General features: G+C 44.9%; 1 long non-coding RNA gene across 1 annotated transcript in view; it reads right to left on the reverse strand.

Annotated features, from left to right (window-relative positions):
* The window catches only part of LOC135539290 (uncharacterized), a 20,632-nt gene extending 1,489 nt beyond the window's left edge, over positions 1 to 19,143 (reverse strand). The window contains exons 1-2 of the long non-coding RNA XR_010455596.1: positions 18,877 to 19,143; positions 2,992 to 3,096 (exon numbers count right to left, since the gene is read on the reverse strand). This is a non-coding gene — a long non-coding RNA (uncharacterized LOC135539290). The remainder of the gene's footprint in view (positions 1 to 2,991; positions 3,097 to 18,876) is intronic.
* Between the last annotated feature and the right edge of the window lie 428 nt (positions 19,144 to 19,571).

The following is a 19,571-nucleotide window of genomic DNA, read 5'->3' on the forward strand; positions in this document are numbered from 1 at the left end:
ATTGGGAGATAGGCCATGGTGATATCATTTTAATGTAGGCCTTATTGGGGAGATAGGCCATGTTGATATCATTGTAATGTAGGCCTTATTGGGGAGATAGGCCATGTTGATATCATTTTAATGTAGGGAGATAGGCCATGGTGATATCATTGTAATGTAGGCCTTCTGGGGAGATAGGCCATGTTGATATCATTTTAATGTAGGCCTTATTGGGGAGATAGGCCATGGTGATATCATTTTAATGTAAGCCTTATTGGGGAGATAGGCCATGTTGATATCATTGTAATGTAGGCCTTATTGGGGAGATAGGCCATGTTGATATCATTTTAATATAGGCCTTATTGGGGAGATAGGCCATGTTGATATCATTTTAATGTAGGGAGATAGGCCATGGTGATATCATTGTAATGTAGGCCTTATTGGGGAGATAGGCCATGTTGATATCATTGTAATGTAGGCCTTATTGGGGAGATAGGCCATGTTGATATCATTTTAATGTAGGCCTTCTGGGGAGATAGGCGATGTTGATATCATTGTAATGTAGGCCTTATTGGGGAGATAGGCCATGGTGATATCATTTTAATGTAGGCCTTATTGGGGAGATAGGCCATGTTGATATCATTGTAATGTAGGCCTTATTGGGGAGATAGGCCATGTTGATATCATTGTAATGTAGGCCTTATTGGGGAGATAGGCCATGGTGATATCATTGTAATGTAGGCCTTATTGGGGAGATAGGCCATGTTGATATCATTGTAATGTAGGCCTTATTGGGGAGATAGGCCATGGTGATATCATTGTAATGTAGGCCTTATTGGGGAGATAGGCCATGTTGATATCATTTTAATGTAGGGAGATAGGCCATGGTGATATCATTGTAATGTAGGCCTTCTGGGGAGATAGGCCATGTTGATATCATTTTAATGTAGGCCTTATTGGGGAGATAGGCCATGTTGATATCATTTTAATGTAGGGAGATAGGCCATGGTGATATCATTGTAATGTAGGCCTTATTGGGGAGATAGGCCATGTTGATATCATTTTAATGTAGGCCTTATTGGGGAGATAGGCGATGTTGATATCATTGTAATGTAGGCCTTATTGGGGAGATAGGCCATGGTGATATCATTTTAATGTAGGCCTTATTGGGGAGATAGGCCATGTTGATATCATTGTAATGTAGGCCTTATTGGGGAGATAGGCCATGTTGATATCATTTTAATGTAGGGAGATAGGCCATGGTGATATCATTGTAATGTAGGCCTTCTGGGGAGATAGGCCATGTTGATATCATTTTAATGTAGGCCTTATTGGGGAGATAGGCCATGGTGATATCATTTTAATGTAAGCCTTATTGGGGAGATAGGCCATGTTGATATCATTGTAATGTAGGCCTTATTGGGGAGATAGGCCATGTTGATATCATTTTAATATAGGCCTTATTGGGGAGATAGGCCATGTTGATATCATTTTAATGTAGGGAGATAGGCCATGGTGATATCATTGTAATGTAGGCCTTATTGGGGAGATAGGCCATGTTGATATCATTGTAATGTAGGCCTTATTGGGGAGATAGGCCATGTTGATATCATTTTAATGTAGGCCTTCTGGGGAGATAGGCGATGTTGATATCATTGTAATGTAGGCCTTATTGGGGAGATAGGCCATGGTGATATCATTTTAATGTAGGCCTTATTGGGGAGATAGGCCATGTTGATATCATTGTAATGTAGGCCTTATTGGGGAGATAGGCCATGTTGATATCATTGTAATGTAGGCCTTATTGGGGAGATAGGCCATGGTGATATCATTGTAATGTAGGCCTTATTGGGGAGATAGGCCATGTTGATATCATTGTAATGTAGGCCTTATTGGGGAGATAGGCCATGGTGATATCATTGTAATGTAGGCCTTATTGGGGAGATAGGCCATGTTGATATCATTTTAATGGGTGTCTGTAGACACGGAAGGAGTCACTGGACAGTTTTAAAATTGCCGCAAACACACAGTCAGCAGCCTCTAGTTGCCTAGTTGAGCCGACTGGAAGCTTCGGTAGTTCAGTTCACGTCTCAGTCCTGTGGAGGGCGGAGTTAGCCGTTTGACTCTGGGGAACCAATCAGGAGGAGGCAGGAGAACGTAACGAACAAAGCACTGTTTATGATTCCTCTCGTTCTCAAAGAGGCCGGCGCGATGACAACTCAGTCCGTTCAACAATATAAGCGTTCTGAGCTTTGATCAACGCTGGGAGCAATATTTACATGTTAACCTGTAATGGATGTTTTCTTTATTAGGAACAAAATATATATTTCTTTAATAAAAAATCTCCTTAGAAGAAATTCCAGAGATCCGGACCTCAGTGTCCTCATATGTAGTTACGACACTGACCCCACCCTCCCCTACTGGAACACTGGTGAGTCTAAACGGTCTGTGTCTGTGTCTGTGTGTGTGTGTGTCTGTGTCTGTGTGTGTGTGTGTGTGTGTGTGTGTGTGTGTGTGTGTGTGTGTGTGTGTGTCTGTATGTGTCTGTATGTGTGTGTGTCTGTATGTGTCTGTGTCTGTGTCTGTATGTGTGTGTGTCTGTATGTGTCTGTGTCTGTGTGTGCGTGTGTCTGTGTCTGTGTGTGTGTGTGTCTGTGTGTCTGTATGTGTGTGTGTGTGTGTGTGTCTGTATGTGTCTGTGTCTGTGTGTGCGTGTGTCTGTGTCTGTGTGTGTGTGTGTGTGTGTGTCTGTGTGTCTGTGTGTCTGTGTGTCTGTATGTGTGTGTGTGTGTCTGTGTCTGTGTGTGTCTGTGTGTGTGTGTGTGTGTGTGTGTGTGTGTGTGTGTGTGTGTGTGTGTGTGTGTGTGTGTGTGTGTGTGTGTGTGTGTGTGTGTGTGTGTGTGTGTGTGTGTGTGTGTGTGTCTCTGTGTGTGTGTGTGTGTGTGTGTGTGTATGTGTGTGTGTGTGTGTGTGTGTGCACGGAGAGAGGGGCAGTGACTTGTGGTCTCTCACCTCCTAAAGGAATGGGTGCGTTCTTCCATCCGAGGTGAGGGGTCAAAGGTGAGGGGTGGGGGTCAGAGACTGAACTTGACCTAGGGACCGGTGTCCAGCCAGCATCTTTCACAAACAACAAGAAAGCACACCAGTCACAGTTCAGAACATGCTCTATCCATAGAGATGGTTAGAGGACTCAACTTGGATATAACCTGTTTTAACACGGACAGTTCAGAACATGCTCTATCCATAGAGATGGTTAGAGGACTCAACTTGGATATAACCTGTTTTAACACGGACAGTTCAGAACATGCTCTATCCATAGAGATGGTTAGAGGACTCAACTTGGATATAACCTGTTTTAACACGGACAGTTCAGAACATGCTCTATCCATAGAGATGGTTAGAGGACTCAACTTGGATATAACCTGTTTTAACACGGACAGTTCAGAACATGCTCTATCCATAGAGTCGGTTAGAGGACTCAACTTGGATATAACCTGTTTTAACACGGACAGTTCAGAACATGCTCTATCCATAGAGATGGTTAGAGGACTCAACTTGGATATAACCTGTTTTAACACGGACAGTTCAGAACATGCTCTATCCATAGAGATGGTTAGAGGACTCAACTTGGATATAACCTGTTTTAACACGGACAGTTCAGAACATGCTCTATCCATAGAGATGGTTAGAGGACTCAACTTGGATATAACCTGTTTTAACACGGACAGTTCAGAACATGCTCTATCCATAGAGATGGTTAGAGGACTCAACTTGGATATAACCTGTTTTAACACGGACAGTTCAGAACATGCTCTATCCATAGAGTTGGTTAGAGGACTCAACTTGGATATAACCTGTTCTAACACGGACAGTTCAGAACATGCTCTATCCATAGAGATGGTAAGAGGACTCAACTTGGATATAACCTGTTTTAACACGGACAGTTCAGAACATGCTCTATCCATAGAGTCGGTTAGAGGACTCAACTTGGATATAACCTGTTTTAACACGGACAGTTCAGAACATGCTCTATCCATAGAGATGGTTAGAGGACTCAACTTGGATATAACCTGTTTTAACACAGACATTGTCACTGAGCGCTTACACCATTGTAAAGTAGTCAACTGGGTGGGGATTCCTATGGTTTGGGAGCGATCAGCCAATTATTAGAGCATTCAAATTGGGTGTTATGGTTTATAAATGGCTTCAAGCTATATCACCTCCATCTAGTGGCCAGAATAAATGAATGACACTCAGGATTTGGTTAATTTGGTATTTGGTAAATCAACAATATTAGCTTTTCACTTTTTTCAAACACAAATGAAGAAGAAAATGTACAACTTTAAAATGGAGATGGCCCATGCTGTCAGATGCCATAAGGGAACAGACACGAAGTTGAGATGTCTTTCCATCTCTATGGTTCTCTCAGTCTCCAATGCATTTCTTTACATCAACTCTTATTGCAATCCAAAATGATTCTGTTTTTTCACGCATTGTATTAAACCTTTCCTATTAATGCCTTCCCATAGTCGCCTCATCTCAACTCCGATTCATACACTTCACACTTGTATTTATATATGACTTCATACAACAATAACCCACAGGGGCAAACATGTACCAAGGCCTCTTCCCCTGTTGCACTACCATTCACCCAGCACTGCAAGAGGAAAACAAACTACCACATCACAGTAGGGAACTGACAGTTGGTTAGCGTGTGACGCTCTCAGAGATCCAACAGTTGGTAGCGTGTGACGCTCTCAGAGATCCAACAGTCGGTTAGCGTGCGACGCTCTCAGAGATCCAACAGTTGGTAGCGTGTGACGCTCTCAGAGATCCAACAGTCGGTTAGCGTGTGACGCTCTCAGAGATCCAACAGTTGGTAGCGTGTGACGCTCTCAGAGGTCCAACAGTCGGTTAGCGTGTGACGCTCTCAGAGATCCAACAGTCGGTTAGCGTGTGACGCTCTCAGAGATCCAACAGTCGGTTAGCGTGTGACGCTCTCAGAGATCCAACAGTCGGTTAGCGTGTGACGCTCTCAGAGATCCAACAGTCGGTTAGCGTGTGACGCTCTCAGAGATCCAACAGTCGGTTAGCGTGTGACGCTTTCAGAGATCCAACAGTTGGTAGCGTGTGACGCTCTCAGAGATCCAACAGTTGGTAGCGTGCGACGCTCTCAGAGATCCAACAGTTGGTTAGCGTGCAACGCTCTCAGAGATCCAACAGTTGGTTAGCGTGCAACGTTCTCAGAGATCCAACAGTTGGTTAGCGTGCGACGCTCTCAGAGATCCAACAGTTGGTTAGCGTGCGACGCTCTCAGAGATCCAACAGTTGGTTAGCGTGCGACGCTCTCAGATATCCAACAGTTGGTTAGCGTGCGACGCTCTCAGAGATCCAACAGTTGGTTAGCGTGCGACGCTCTCAGAGATCCAACAGTTGGTTAGCGTGCGACGCTCTCAGAGATCCAACAGTTGGTTAGCGTGCGACGTTCTCAGAGATCCAACAGTTGGTTAGCGTGCGACGCTCTCAGAGATCCAACAGTTGGTTAGCGTGCAACGCTCTCAGAGATCCAACAGTTGGTTAGCGTGCAACGCTCTCAGAGATCCAACAGTTGGTTAGCGTGCGACGCTCTCAGAGATCCAACAGTTGGTTAGCGTGCGACGCTCTCAGATATCCAACAGTTGGTTAGCGTGCGACGCTCTCAGAGATCCAACAGTTGGTTAGCGTGCGACGCTCTCAGAGATCCAACAGTTGGTTAGCGTGCGACGCTCTCAGAGATCCAACAGTTGGTTAGCGTGCGACGCTCTCAGAGATCCAACAGTTGTTTAGCGTGCGACGCTCTCAGAGATCCAACAGTTGTTTAGCGTGCGACGCTCTCAGAGATCCAACAGTTGGTTAGCGTGCGACGCTCTCAGAGATCCAACAGTTGGTTAGCGTGCAACGCTCTCAGAGATCCAACAGTTGGTTAGCGTGCGACGCTCTCAGAGATCCAACAGTTGGTTAGCGTGCGACGCTCTCAGAGATCCAACAGTTGGTTAGCATGCAACGCTCTCAGAGATCCAACAGTTGGTTAGCGTGCGACGCTCTCAGAGATCCAACAGTTGTTTAGCGTGCGACGCTCTCAGAGATCCAACAGTTGTTTAGCGTGCGACGCTCTCAGAGATCCAACAGTTGGTTAGCGTGCGACGCTCTCAGAGATCCAACAGTTGGTTAGCATGCGACGCTCTCAGAGATCCAACAGTTGGTTAGCGTGCGACGCTCTCAGAGATCCAACAGTTGGTTAGCGTGCGACGCTCTCAGAGATCCAACAGTTGTTTAGCGTGCGACGCTCTCAGAGATCCAACAGTTGTTTAGCGTGCGACGCTCTCAGAGATCCAACAGTTGGTTAGCGTGCGATGCTCTCAGAGATCCAACAGTTGGTTAGCATGCAACGCTCTCAGAGATCCAACAGTTGGTTAGCGTGCGACGCTCTCAGAGATCCAACAGTTGGTTAGCGTGCGACGCTCTCAGAGATCCAACAGTTGGTTAGCATGCAACGCTCTCAGAGATCCAACAGTTGGTTAGCGTGCGACGCTCTCAGAGATCCAACAGTTGTTTAGCGTGCGACGCTCTCAGAGATCCAACAGTTGTTTAGCGTGCGACGCTCTCAGAGATCCAACAGTTGGTTAGCGTGCGACGCTCTCAGAGATCCAACAGTTGGTTAGCATGCAACGCTCTCAGAGATCCAACAGTTGGTTAGCGTGCGACGCTCTCAGAGATCCAACAGTTGGTTAGCGTGCGACGCTCTCAGAGATCCAACAGTTGGTTAGCATGCAACGCTCTCAGAGATCCAACAGTTGGTTAGCGTGCGGCGACGCTCTCAGAGATCCAACAGTTGTTTAGCGTGCGACGCTCTCAGAGATCCAACAGTTGGTTAGCGTGCGACGCTCTCAGAGATCCAACAGTTGGTTAGCGTGCGACGCTCTCAGACATCCAACAGTTGGTTAGCGTGCGACGCTCTCAGAGATCCAACAGTTGGTTAGCGTGCGACGCTCTCAGAGATCCAACAGTTGGTTAGCGTGCGACGCTCTCAGAGATCCAACAGTTGGTTAGCGTGCGACGCTCTCAGAGATACAACAGTTGGTTAGCGTGCGACGCTCTCAGAGATCCAACAGTTGGTTAGCGTGCGACGCTCTCAGAGATCCAACAGTTGGTTAGCGTGCGACGCTCTCAGAGATCCAACAGTTGGTTAGCGTGCGACGCTCTCAGAGATCCAACAGTTGGTTAGCGTGCGACGTTCTCAGAGATCCAACAGTTGGTTAGCGTGCGACGCTCTCAGAGATCCAACAGTTGGTTAGCGTGCGACGCTCTCAGAGATCCAACAGTTGGTTAGCGTGCGACGCTCTCAGAGATCCAACAGTTGGTTAGCGTGCGACGCTCTCCTCCTCTCCTCTTTGTTTCTCCTCAGTTGTGTTCCGTGACTGTGTGTGTTGTGGGTTGTTGTGCCCAGTCCCCACACAGACTGAACTGGGTTCTAAAGGCTATGATGCAGAATGATTGATACCCCCCCCCGAGAGACAGGAGTAGCGTGTGTCTCTGTCGACTAGATCAAACAACTGAGGTCAACAAGGTCATTGAAATAAAGGGGCCATTCTACTTCGGCAGATGGCACATGGAAACATGTTCAAGTAGTGGTTTACTCAGACATTTGGACTTTACATTCTCAAAGACTCAAAGCTCGTGTCTGACACTACAACATTAGCTACACTACTTCATCTTCCTTTCAGAGCCACCAGGCGTTTTACATAATAGACTTAAATCCAGTCTTCTAGTTGACCGTCCGTCTGTTTCTCATCACAGTGGAGGTCATAGAGAGCCTGGACTGCAGGGCTAAACAAAATGTTTGGAGATCAAACCAGAGACATCAATATATTCCAAGGCAGACAGAGAGAGGGAGGGGGACAGGGTGCATCCTGGGTACCTTCTGACGGATGCCAGACAGGTGGCAGCTCAGCACTCCTACCCAATAAAATATTATAATTAAATGAATAAGGGTGTAGTCACCACACACACACACTGTAGTGAGACACTTGATTCTCTTCCATGAAACCTCCCGAAAGAGGTGCTGAGATCCTCCGCATAAAACAGACGACGGGTCCTCATGAACGAGTGTAGCCGAGGTAGCCGAGGAGGTGCCCGACTCAAACCTCAGAACATCACACGTGCTTGATGTTTCTATATTCTCAACCCTTCATATTTCAGACAGAAATCATACCCAATGAACTGAACCATCAGAATAAGTCAGAGAAGAGAATGTTTCAACTGAATCTAAAACAGAAGATGGTATCTCTACTGTAACTATAGGGAGGGGGCTAACTACATATGCTGTTAATTTGTTCTTGCTAAAAATATAGGCAATGTATAGTAAATAATTTATGTAGAACTTAATTAAATATGATTGCATTGCCCAAGTCACTAGAATGACTCTGCTATGACTCAACTCTGCTCCAGGAAGTGTTCTGATGTTCCTGGCCTCTCTCTCCTGTCACCTGCCTGGCTACTGGCTACAGCCCCTGTTCCACCTGCCACTCTGGGCCAATGGCCAGTCAGAAGTCAGACTTGGCCACGGTCCCAGGCTCTAGTCCTGGACACCACATCACACAGTCACAGCTGACAGAACAGCCGAAAGGCACATAGCAGCTTTACAGCCAATCCCCTGCTTAACGTCTGCTGCTCTAGTCTGCAATTCCACAGGTTTCCATCCATCCTCTCTGGTGCCAGGAACAAACCCTGGTATGGAGATGTCATCTGGGCTGCGGCTGCTCCCTCTCATCTCTGGCCCTGCTCTCGGATTCTCTGCCTCTTGACTTCCCCTCTCTATTGTTCTCTCTCTCACTCTAGTCTTCCCCTCTCTCATCTCGCTCTCTACCACCCCCCCCCCCCCCCCCACCTTCTCTCCATCTGGTCCTTGTAGTAACATGAGTGGGCTCCCTGCCATCACCACTGTGTAAACAGATAGCGGGAAGTTCCCCAAGTGAAAACTAACCCTGGTCCCTGATAATGCAGGAGGACACCCAACACTAACTCACTCATCCCAGTCACACTGACTGGCACCAGGGCAACACTCAGTCCTGACCATTACTACCCACAGCACCCAACATAATAATAATAATAAGTTAGTTTTAGTGCTGTTTTACTTGTACTGGTAATTTCAGGCAGAAGAGACAAGTTGAAAATGAGTGTGCAGTGTTTCTAAATATTGAACTGTGTTATTTCCAACTGAGCATGCAGCCTGCAGGTAAAACACTATGTTTAAAATAGTAGGGGAAAAAAGTGACTATTCTAATTCCATCAGAGTTCCTGAACTTTGTCGCCACCTGCTGGTTACAGTGTGCCACTGCAGCGGTGGACAGGTAATGCATAAATCAACATAAATCAGGTCAAGAGGAAGGATGATAACTTCTATAAACCTATCAAACTCACATTAAAGAGGACAACCATATCCCAATAAGCAAAAGGCCATTGAAAATACATATTTCACAAATATTTTTCAGACATTGACATCAGGTACATTTTAGGTGATGAAAATATGGATCTTCCGGACATTGAAAATAATTTTCTGGACGTTGAAATCAGGTGCATTTGAAAATACTTATTTTTCGATCATTGATTCCATGGCCAAATTCCAACTGATATACATTCTCAATTATAATAAGTAAGCATTATATTACAGTTATCACAAGACTTGTCTGAAGGTTTCATGGTACCAGTTGAAAAAATGAACGGAGGTATGGAGACTGTTTAGTGACAAAAATAAGGGGTTAAATACATGTCCCAAAAAATCCTGATCTTTCATATATCTCTCAGATATTGGACAGACACTTCGGAACGAACTTCCTTTTGATCTGTTGTTCCATGTAGTGAATCTGTTATTCGAGGCATTTGAATATGCTAATAGCAGTAAGGTCCCCCCCAAAAATTAATCCAATAATTTTTTTTCTTCTGTTTTTTTAATTGTTCAAGGGGTCTTAAAATTCAAAAATCAAACAACCAAATGATCCTTAGTAGAACCCCCACCTCTGGCTTAGACAGGTTTTAATAGGAAAGAGGAACCAATTGTTGATCGCAACAAAAATATTTATCTATCTATCACATGCAGTAAATTCCTCTGGATAAGAGCGTCTGCTGAATGACCAAAATGTAAATGTAAAAACAAAAACACTTGCAAAGCATGCTGGATATTATTCTAATGAGCTCCGCCCCCAAACAAGTACAAATTTGGCCGGTGCAGACCAGATCCAAATCTGAACGAATCATAGACGTCTAGGCTGTTTCACAAGTTTGAACATCACAGTACAGTGCGGCACAGTTTAGCACAGTAGAGTACAGTAGTTTTATTCAGTCGAGTACAATACGGTAGAGTTGAATTAGAGTAGAGTACAGTAGAGTAATTCAGTACATTAGAGTACACTACAGTAAAGTATAGTTTAATTCAGTACAATACATTTTAATTCAGTAGAGTACAGTACAGTATATTTTAATTCAGTAGAGTACAGTACAGTATAGTTTAATTCAGTAGAGTACAGTAGAGTATAGTTTAATTCAGTACAGTATAGTTTAATTCAGTAGAGTACAGTAGAGTACACTATACTTTACTTTCATGTACTAAATTACTGTACACTGCTGTCCAAACCTGTGAAACGTAGATGTCTGTGATTGGTTCAGATTTGGTCCGGACCAAAATTCAACATCCCTGGGGGATGAAATGTAATTATTATTATTTTTTTTATTAAAGACTGAGGACCAAAAAGAGATGTCCAATAGACATCAAAGCGCTTACTGGGATGCTGTTTTAAGGGCAGTGGGGATACAGGTCTTATGCCAATAACTCACTCCAATGATCTACTCTACTTGACCTATACAGGTGCTCGTTCTCACATAAACTCAGTGAATGTGTATGCTGTAGGTTAATTCTCATTGATGACATGGCAGTATTGATCAATCCAGATCGGAGATCTACCTGTGTCCCCCATATAAAAAGGTACTGTACCTCTTGACTGTCTCCCAAACAAAATCAACAATAACCACAAACATTCATCCCACCACTAAAAAATCACAAACCACCACTCCCCTTCCAGGATGCTGAAGAATACGTTTCCATCCCTACTTTCTCATTGTAATCAAGTTATTTACCTCTAGATCTCAAGGACCCTTTACCATAAACCGGGTTGGTAGTTGGCATCTTCTACCCAACCCTTCCCCTTAAACCAGGTTAATATCCTCTACCCAACCCTTCCCCTTAAACCAGGTTAATATCCTCTACCCAACCCTTCCCCTTAAACCAGGTTAATATCCTCTACCCAACCCTTCCCCTTAAACCAGGTTAATATCCTCTACCCAACCCTTCCCCTTAAACCAGGTTAATATCCTCTACCCAACCCTTCCCCTTAAACCAGGTTAATATCCTCTACCCAACCCTTCCCCTTAAACCAGGTTAATATCCTCTACCCAACCCTTCCCCCTAAACCAGGTTAATATCCTCTACCCAACCCTTCCCCTTAAACCAGGTTAATATCCTCTACCCAACCCTTCCCCTTAAACCTAAACCAGGTTAATATCCTCTACCCAACCCTTCCCCTTAAACCTAAACCAGGTTAATATCCTCTACCCAACCCTTCCCCTTAAACCTAAACCAGGTTAATATCCTCTACCCAACCCTTCCCCTTAAACCAGGTTAATATCCTCTACCCAACCCTTCCCCTTAAACCAGGTTAATATCCTCTACCCAACCCTTCCCCTTAAACCTAAACCAGGTTAATATCCTCTACCCAACCCTTCCCCTTAAACCAGGTTAATATCCTCTACCCAACCCTTCCCCCTGAACCAGGTTAATATCCTCTACCCAACCCTTCCCCTTAAACCAGGTTAATATCCTCTACCCAACCCTTCCCCTTAAACCTAAACCAGGTTAATATCCTCTACCCAACCCTTCCCCTTAAACCAGGTTAATATCCTCTACCCAACCCTTCCCCCTAAACCAGGTTAATATCCTCTACCCAACCCTTCCCCTTAAACCAGGTTAATATCCTCTACCCAACCCTTCCCCTTAAACCTAAACCAGGTTAATATCCTCTACCCAACCCTTCCCCTTAAACCTAAACCAGGTTAATATCTTCTACCCAACCCTTCCCCTTAAACCTAAACCAGGTTAATATCCTCTACCCAACCCTTCCCCTTAAACCAGGTTAATATCCTCTACCCAACCCTTCCCCTTGAACCAGGTTAATATCCTCTACCCAACCCTTCCCCTTAAACCTAAACCAGGTTAATATCTTCTACCCAACCCTTCCCCTTAAACCAGGTTAATATCCTCTACCCAACCCTTCCCCTTAAACCTAAACCAGGTTAATATCCTCTACCCAACCCTTCCCCTTAAACCTAAACCAGGTTAATATCCTCTACCCAACCCTTCCCCTTAAACCTAAACCAGGTTAATATCCTCTACCCAACCCTTCCCCTTAAACCAGGTTAATATCCTCTACCCAACCCTTCCCCTTAAACCTAAACCAGGATAATATCCTCGACCCAACCCTTCCCCTTAAACCAGGTTAATATCCTCTACCCAACCCTTCCCCTTAAACCTAAACCAGGATAATATCCTCGACCCAACCCTTCCCCTTAAACCAGGATAATATCCTCTACCCAACCCTTCCCCTTAAACCTAAACCAGGATAATATCCTCGACCCAACCCTTCCCCTTAAACCAGGTTAATATCCTCTACCCAACCCTTCCCCTTAAACCTAAACCAGGTTAATATCCTCTACCCAACCCTTCCCCTTAAACCTAAACCAGGTTAATATCCTCTACCCAACCCTTCCCCTTAAACCAGGTTAATATCCTCTACCCAACCCTTCCCCTTAAACCAGGTTAATATCTTCTACCCAACCCTTCCCCCTAAACCAGGTTAATATCCTCTACCCAACCCTTCCCCTTAAACCAGGTTAATATCCTCTACCCAACCCTTCCCCTTAAACCAGGTTAATATCTTCTACCCAACCCTTCCCTTAAACCAGGTTAATATCTTCTACCCAACCCTTCCCCTTAAACCAGGTTAATATCCTCTACCCAACCCTTCCCCTTAAACCAGGTTAATATCCTCTACCCAACCCTTCCCCCTAAACCAGGTTAATATCCTCTACCCAACCCTTCCCCTTAAACCAGGTTAATATCCTCTACCCAACCCTTCCCCCTAAACCAGGTTAATATCTTCTACCCAACCCTTCCCCTTAAACCAGGTTAATATCCTCTACCCAACCCTTCCCCTTAAACCAGGTTAATATCTTCTACCCAACCCTTCCCCTTAAACCAGGTTAATATCCTCTACCCAACCCTTCCCCTTAAACCTAAACCAGGTTAATATCTTCTACCCAACCCTTCCCCCTAAACCAGGTTAATATCCTCTACCCAACCCTTCCCCTTAAACCAGGTTAATATCCTCTACCCAACCCTTCCCTTTAAACCAGGATCATATCCTCTACCCAACCCTTCCCTTTAAACCAGGTTAATATCCTCTACCCAACCCTTCCCTTTAAACCAGGATCATATCCTCTACCCAACCCTTCCCTTTAAACCAGGTTAATATCCTCTACCCAACCCTTCCCCTTAAACCTAAACCAGGTTAATATCCTCTACCCAACCCTTCCCTTAAACCAGGTTAATATCCTCTACCCAACCCTTCCCCTTAAACCTAAACCAGGTTAATATCTTCTACCCAACCCTTCCCCTTAAACCAGGTTAATATCCTCTACCCAACCCTTCCCCTTAAACCTAAACCAGGTTAATATCCTCTACCCGACCCTTCCCCTTAAACCTAAACCAGGTTAATATCCTCTACCCAACCCTTCCCCTTAAACCTAAACCAGGTTAATATCCTCTAACCAACCCTTCCCCTTAAACCAGGATAATATCCTCTACCCAACCCTTCCCCTTAAACCAGGTTAATATCCTCTACCCAACCCTTCCCCTTAAACCAGGTTAATATCCTCTACCCAACCCTTCCCATTAAACCAGGATCATATCCTCTACCCAACCCTTCCCCTTAAACCAGGTTAATATCCTCTACCCAACCCTTCCCCTTAAACCAGGTTAATATCCTCTACCCAACCCTTCCCCTTAAACCAGGTTAATATCCTCTACCCAACCCTTCCCCTTAAACCTAAACCAGGTTAATATCCTCTACCCAACCCTTCCCCTTAAACCAGGTTAATATCCTCTACCCAACCCTTCCCCTTAAACCTAAACCAGGTTAATATCCTCTACCCAACCCTTCCCCTTAAACCAGGTTAATATCCTCTACCCAACCCTTCCCATTAAACCAGGTTAATATCCTCTACCCAACCCTTCCCCTTAAACCAGGTTAATATCCTCTACCCAACCCTTCCCCTTAAACCTAAACCAGGTTAATATCCTCTACCCAACCCTTCCCTTAAACCTAAACCAGGTTAATATCCTCTACCCAACCCTTCCCCTTAAACCAGGTTAATATCCTCTACCCAACCCTTCCCCTTAAACCAGGTTAATATCCTCTACCCAACCCTTCCCCTTAAACCAGGATCATATCCTCTACCCAACCCTTCCCCTTAAACCTAAACCAGGTTAATATCTTCTACCCAACCCTTCCCCTTAAACCTAAACCAGGTTAATATCCTCTACCCAACCCTTCCCCTTAAACCAGGTTAATATCCTCTACCCAACCTTTCCCCTTAAACCAGGTTAATATCCTCTACCCAACCCTTCCCCTTAAACCTAAACCAGGTTAATATCTTCTACCCAACCCTTCCCCTTAAACCAGGTTAATATCCTCTACCCAACCCTTCCCCTTAAACCTAAACCAGGTTAATATCCTCTACCCAACCCTTCCCCTTAAACCTAAACCAGGTTAATATCCTCTACCCAACCCTTCCCCTTAAACCTAAACCAGGTTAATATCCTCTACCCAACCCTTCCCCTTAAACCTAAACCAGGTTAATATCCTCTACCCAACCCTTCCCCTTAAACCAGGTTAATATCCTCTACCCAACCCTTCCCTTAAACCAGGTTAATATCCTCTACCCAACCCTTCCCCTTAAACCTAAACCAGGTTAATATCCTCTACCCAACCCTTCCCCTTAAACCAGGTTAATATCCTCTACCCAACCCTTCCCCTTAAACCAGGTTAATATCCTCTACCCAACCCTTCCCCTTAAACCTAAACCAGGTTAATATCCTCTACCCAACCCTTCCCTTTAAACCAGGTTAATATCCTCTACCCAACCCTTCCCCCTAAACCAGGTTAATATCCTCTACCCAACCCTTCCCCCTAAACCAGGTTAATATCCTCTACCCAACCCTTCCCTTTAAACCAGGATCATATCCTCTACCCAACCCTTCCCCCTAAACCAGGTTAATATCCTCTACCCAACCCTTCCCCTTAAACCTAAACCAGGTTAATATCCTCTACCCAACCCTTCCCCCTAAACCAGGTTAATATCCTCTACCCAACCCTTCCCCATAAACCAGGTTAATATCCTCTACCCAACCCTTCCCTTAAACCTAAACCAGGTTAATATCCTCTACCCAACCCTTCCCTTTAAACCAGGTTAATATCCTCTACCCAACCCTTCCCCCTAAACCAGGTTAATATCCTCTACCCAACCCTTCCCTTTAAACCAGGTTAATATCCTCTACCCAACCCTTCCCATTAAACCAGGTTAATATCCTCTACCCAACCCTTCCCCTTAAACCAGGTTAATATCCTCTACCCAACCCTTCCCCCTAAACCAGGTTAATATCCTCTACCCAACCCTTCCCCCTAAACCAGGTTAATATCCTCTACCCAACCCTTCCCCCTGAACCAGGATCATATCCTCTACCCAACCATTCCCCCTGAACCAGGTTAATATCCTCTACCCAACCCTTCCCCCTGAACCAGGTTAATATCCTCTACCCAACCCTTCCCCCTTAACCAGGTTAATATCCTCTACCCAACCCTTCCCCCTGAACCAGGTTAATATCCTCTACCCAACCCTTCCCCTGAACCAGGTTAATATCCTCTACCCAACCCTTCCCCTGAACCAGGTTAATATCCTCTACCCAACCCTTCCCCTTAAACCAGGTTAATATCCTCTACCCAACCCTTCCCCTTAAACCAGGTTAATATCCTCTACCCAACCCTTCCCCTTAAACCAGGTTAATATCCTCTACCCAACCCTTCCCCTTAAACCAGGTTAATATCCTCTACCCAACCCTTCCCCTTAAACCTAAACCAGGTTAATATCCTCTACCCAACCCTTCCCCTTAAACCAGGTTAATATCCTCTACCCAACCCTTCCCCTTAAACCAGGTTAATATCCTCTACCCAACCCTTCCCCTTAAACCTAAACCAGGTTAATATCCTCTACCCAACCCTTCCCTTTAAACCAGGTTAATATCCTCTACCCAACCCTTCCCCTAAACCAGGTTAATATCCTCTACCCAACCCTTCCCCTAAACCAGGTTAATATCCTCTACCCAACCCTTCCCTTTAAACCAGGATCATATCCTCTACCCAACCCTTCCCCCTAAACCAGGTTAATATCCTCTACCCAACCCTTCCCCTTAAACCTAAACCAGGTTAATATCCTCTACCCAACCCTTCCCCCTAAACCAGGTTAATATCCTCTACCCAACCCTTCCCCTTAAACCAGGTTAATATCCTCTACCCAACCCTTCCCCTTAAACCTAAACCAGGTTAATATCCTCTACCCAACCCTTCCCTTTAAACCAGGTTAATATCCTCTACCCAACCCTTCCCCCTAAACCAGGTTAATATCCTCTACCCAACCCTTCCCTTTAAACCAGGTTAATATCCTCTACCCAACCCTTCCCCTTAAACCAGGTTAATATCCTCTACCCAACCCTTCCCATTAAACCAGGTTAATATCCTCTACCCAACCCTTCCCCTTAAACCAGGTTAATATCCTCTACCCAACCCTTCCCCCTAAACCAGGTTAATATCCTCTACCCAACCCTTCCCCCTAAACCAGGTTAATATCCTCTACCCAACCCTTCCCCTGAACCAGGATCATATCCTCTACCCAACCATTCCCCCTGAACCAGGTTAATATCCTCTACCCAACCCTTCCCCCTGAACCAGGTTAATATCCTCTACCCAACCCTTCCCCCTGAACCAGGTTAATATCCTCTACCCAACCCTTCCCCCTGAACCAGGTTAATATCCTCTACCCAACCCTTCCCCCTGAACCAGGTTAATATCCTCTACCCAACCCTTCCCCTTAAACCAGGTTAATATCCTCTACCCAACCCTTCCCCTTAAACCAGGTTAATATCCTCTACCCAACCCTTCCCCTTAAACCAGGTTAATATCCTCTATCAATCCCTCTATTTTATTTGATGTTTTTTTAAACTTTTACTTCTTTACATTTTTATATCCATTAAAGTTTGTTTTAATCAAATCAAGTCGAAGTATAAAAAATGAGAACTCCATCACCCTTGTACCGTTACCTTGCCAAACCTGACCTTCACCATACATGCAGAAGACATACACGAAGAGGGTATGAAGTCCTGAGGTGTCCCTGCCAGTCCCAGAGCTCTCAACTGTCTCCCTACTCCACTAGTCTCTGTCATCCAACACGTTTAGATTATTGTTTTTTGTTGACATTTTGACAGTATATCAATATGTCCCCTCTAAAAGATACAAGGTCAAAGGACATACAGTGTTGCCCGCGTCTCTGAAACCTCCAACGTCTCACCTGAACGCTGCCGACGCACACCTAAAACCAATCCCGGAGACAGTCTGGACAGCCTATGCTACTGCTCTTGTGTTGCATCGCTATTTCGGTATATATTCTATCTATTTATAACAAGGCACGGTATCATTCGACACCTTTATATCATGCTACAGACGGAGTTGACAACCACCAGTAACGTTAGGCAAATCAAGTCAGTAAGCTACACAGCGGACGTTTATAAAGGTACCCACGTGTATGGTCGCTGTCTTCCTCTGGCGGTGCGCTACAACATGCCACAAAGATAATATATAGGCGCTCCAACACGCACTGGAAAAGTATATCCAAATCTGTGTTTCAATCCTTCTTGGTTTATAGAAAGTTGGCAAAGGTAGGCAGTAAAACTGAAGCTGTCCCGAAAGGGTCCTTGTCTGTCTGAGTATGCGAGTGGAGTACGGATGTGTAAACCGAGCCGACTCCGAGGATGTCACGACTCGTGTATGTTTCCTCTTGTTGACTTGAGTTCGCAGCGCCAGCTGCTACTGTATCTAGTGGAGTCCGCGTAACACAAGCGTCTGCAAGTGTCTGTGGAATGTGTGTAGACTAGAGTGTGTGTGTTTGTGCGCGCACCGTAGTATTTCCACCGGTCTGTCTGCTGAGAGTGCATGGAGAAACTGCTAAACGAGAGACTGTCCCACGCTATGAGTTCTGGAGCTGTGCCAGTGCCAAGATGAGTTAGTAGACAACCGGTTTTAAATCTGCAGTCTGTGGCGCCTCCGAACAACAATGTATAATGTTTAATTCATTTAAAACCAAAGCATTCAGCCTTATGATCCCCATAAAGCTATAAAGACAATCCTGTACATTATACTAAGTGCTCATTAAAGAGAAAGCAGTGATTCAGCTGTGCACTCTCTGGACAAAATGCTGGTGATCAGCAAGTTTTCAGATCCACTATCCAATCCCCACCTAATCCAACATCAATGGATTTGTCAAAGCACACCACTGAGGATCTTCACAGAACCTAGATATTTGACATACATTTCAGTCCCACTGTTGCTTGACGTTTGTGAAGAGACTGCATGAAGAGTTATTGGAAGATCTCCCCAGAACAAACATCTAAGAAGAAGAAACCATATCAGAGAATCAACCAACCTTTGATTGTCCATCATCCTTCTGGAAGATATTTGAGGTATTGAAGATGATGATCAGCAACCTGCTGTTCTGTTTGACTTCTATAGTACCAAGTGTTTTGAGAATGTCACATGACAAAGTCCAACTCCCAAGGTCAGGAATATCTGCCTTTACAATGCTGGGGCCATAAAAACAATAACAGCAAGGTACCTGGGGAACATAGAGCATGAGAACGTTCTCTCTCTCTCCCTCTCTGGTTTAATGTGTAGCTTGTTGAGGAGCCAGAGTCATAAATACCTGATGCTGTGGTGAGATAATGTTTGTTTAGGGTCATGGAACTAACATTAAGGCCCAGAGAATGTCATGTGTCCAAACACACCGTCATTCAACCAATACTAGTATATACAATACTATACAGTGCAGAAAGGTTGATTCTAAAAGGACACAATTACAATTTCAGTGGTTTATATATATATAGCATTTCATCATTAGGGACAGGAGCTTTTCCTGACTAGAGGTGACCTCCTGGCCTTGTGCATGGAACACCAGCATGCAGTATGTTGGGGGAAGTTAGGAATATTTAACCACACTGTGTCTCTTCATGCCAAGTACTTTATTTTATGTTTAACCCTTATGATCCAGACAGAGCCGGTTCCAAGAGACATACATAACCTGACCGAAATGTGTTGAATTGTTTTTACAACTCAGTCGGGGTC

This window comes from Oncorhynchus masou, unplaced genomic scaffold, assembly GCF_036934945.1.
Source record: "Oncorhynchus masou masou isolate Uvic2021 unplaced genomic scaffold, UVic_Omas_1.1 unplaced_scaffold_850, whole genome shotgun sequence".
Taxonomy (NCBI): Eukaryota; Metazoa; Chordata; class Actinopteri; order Salmoniformes; family Salmonidae; genus Oncorhynchus; species Oncorhynchus masou.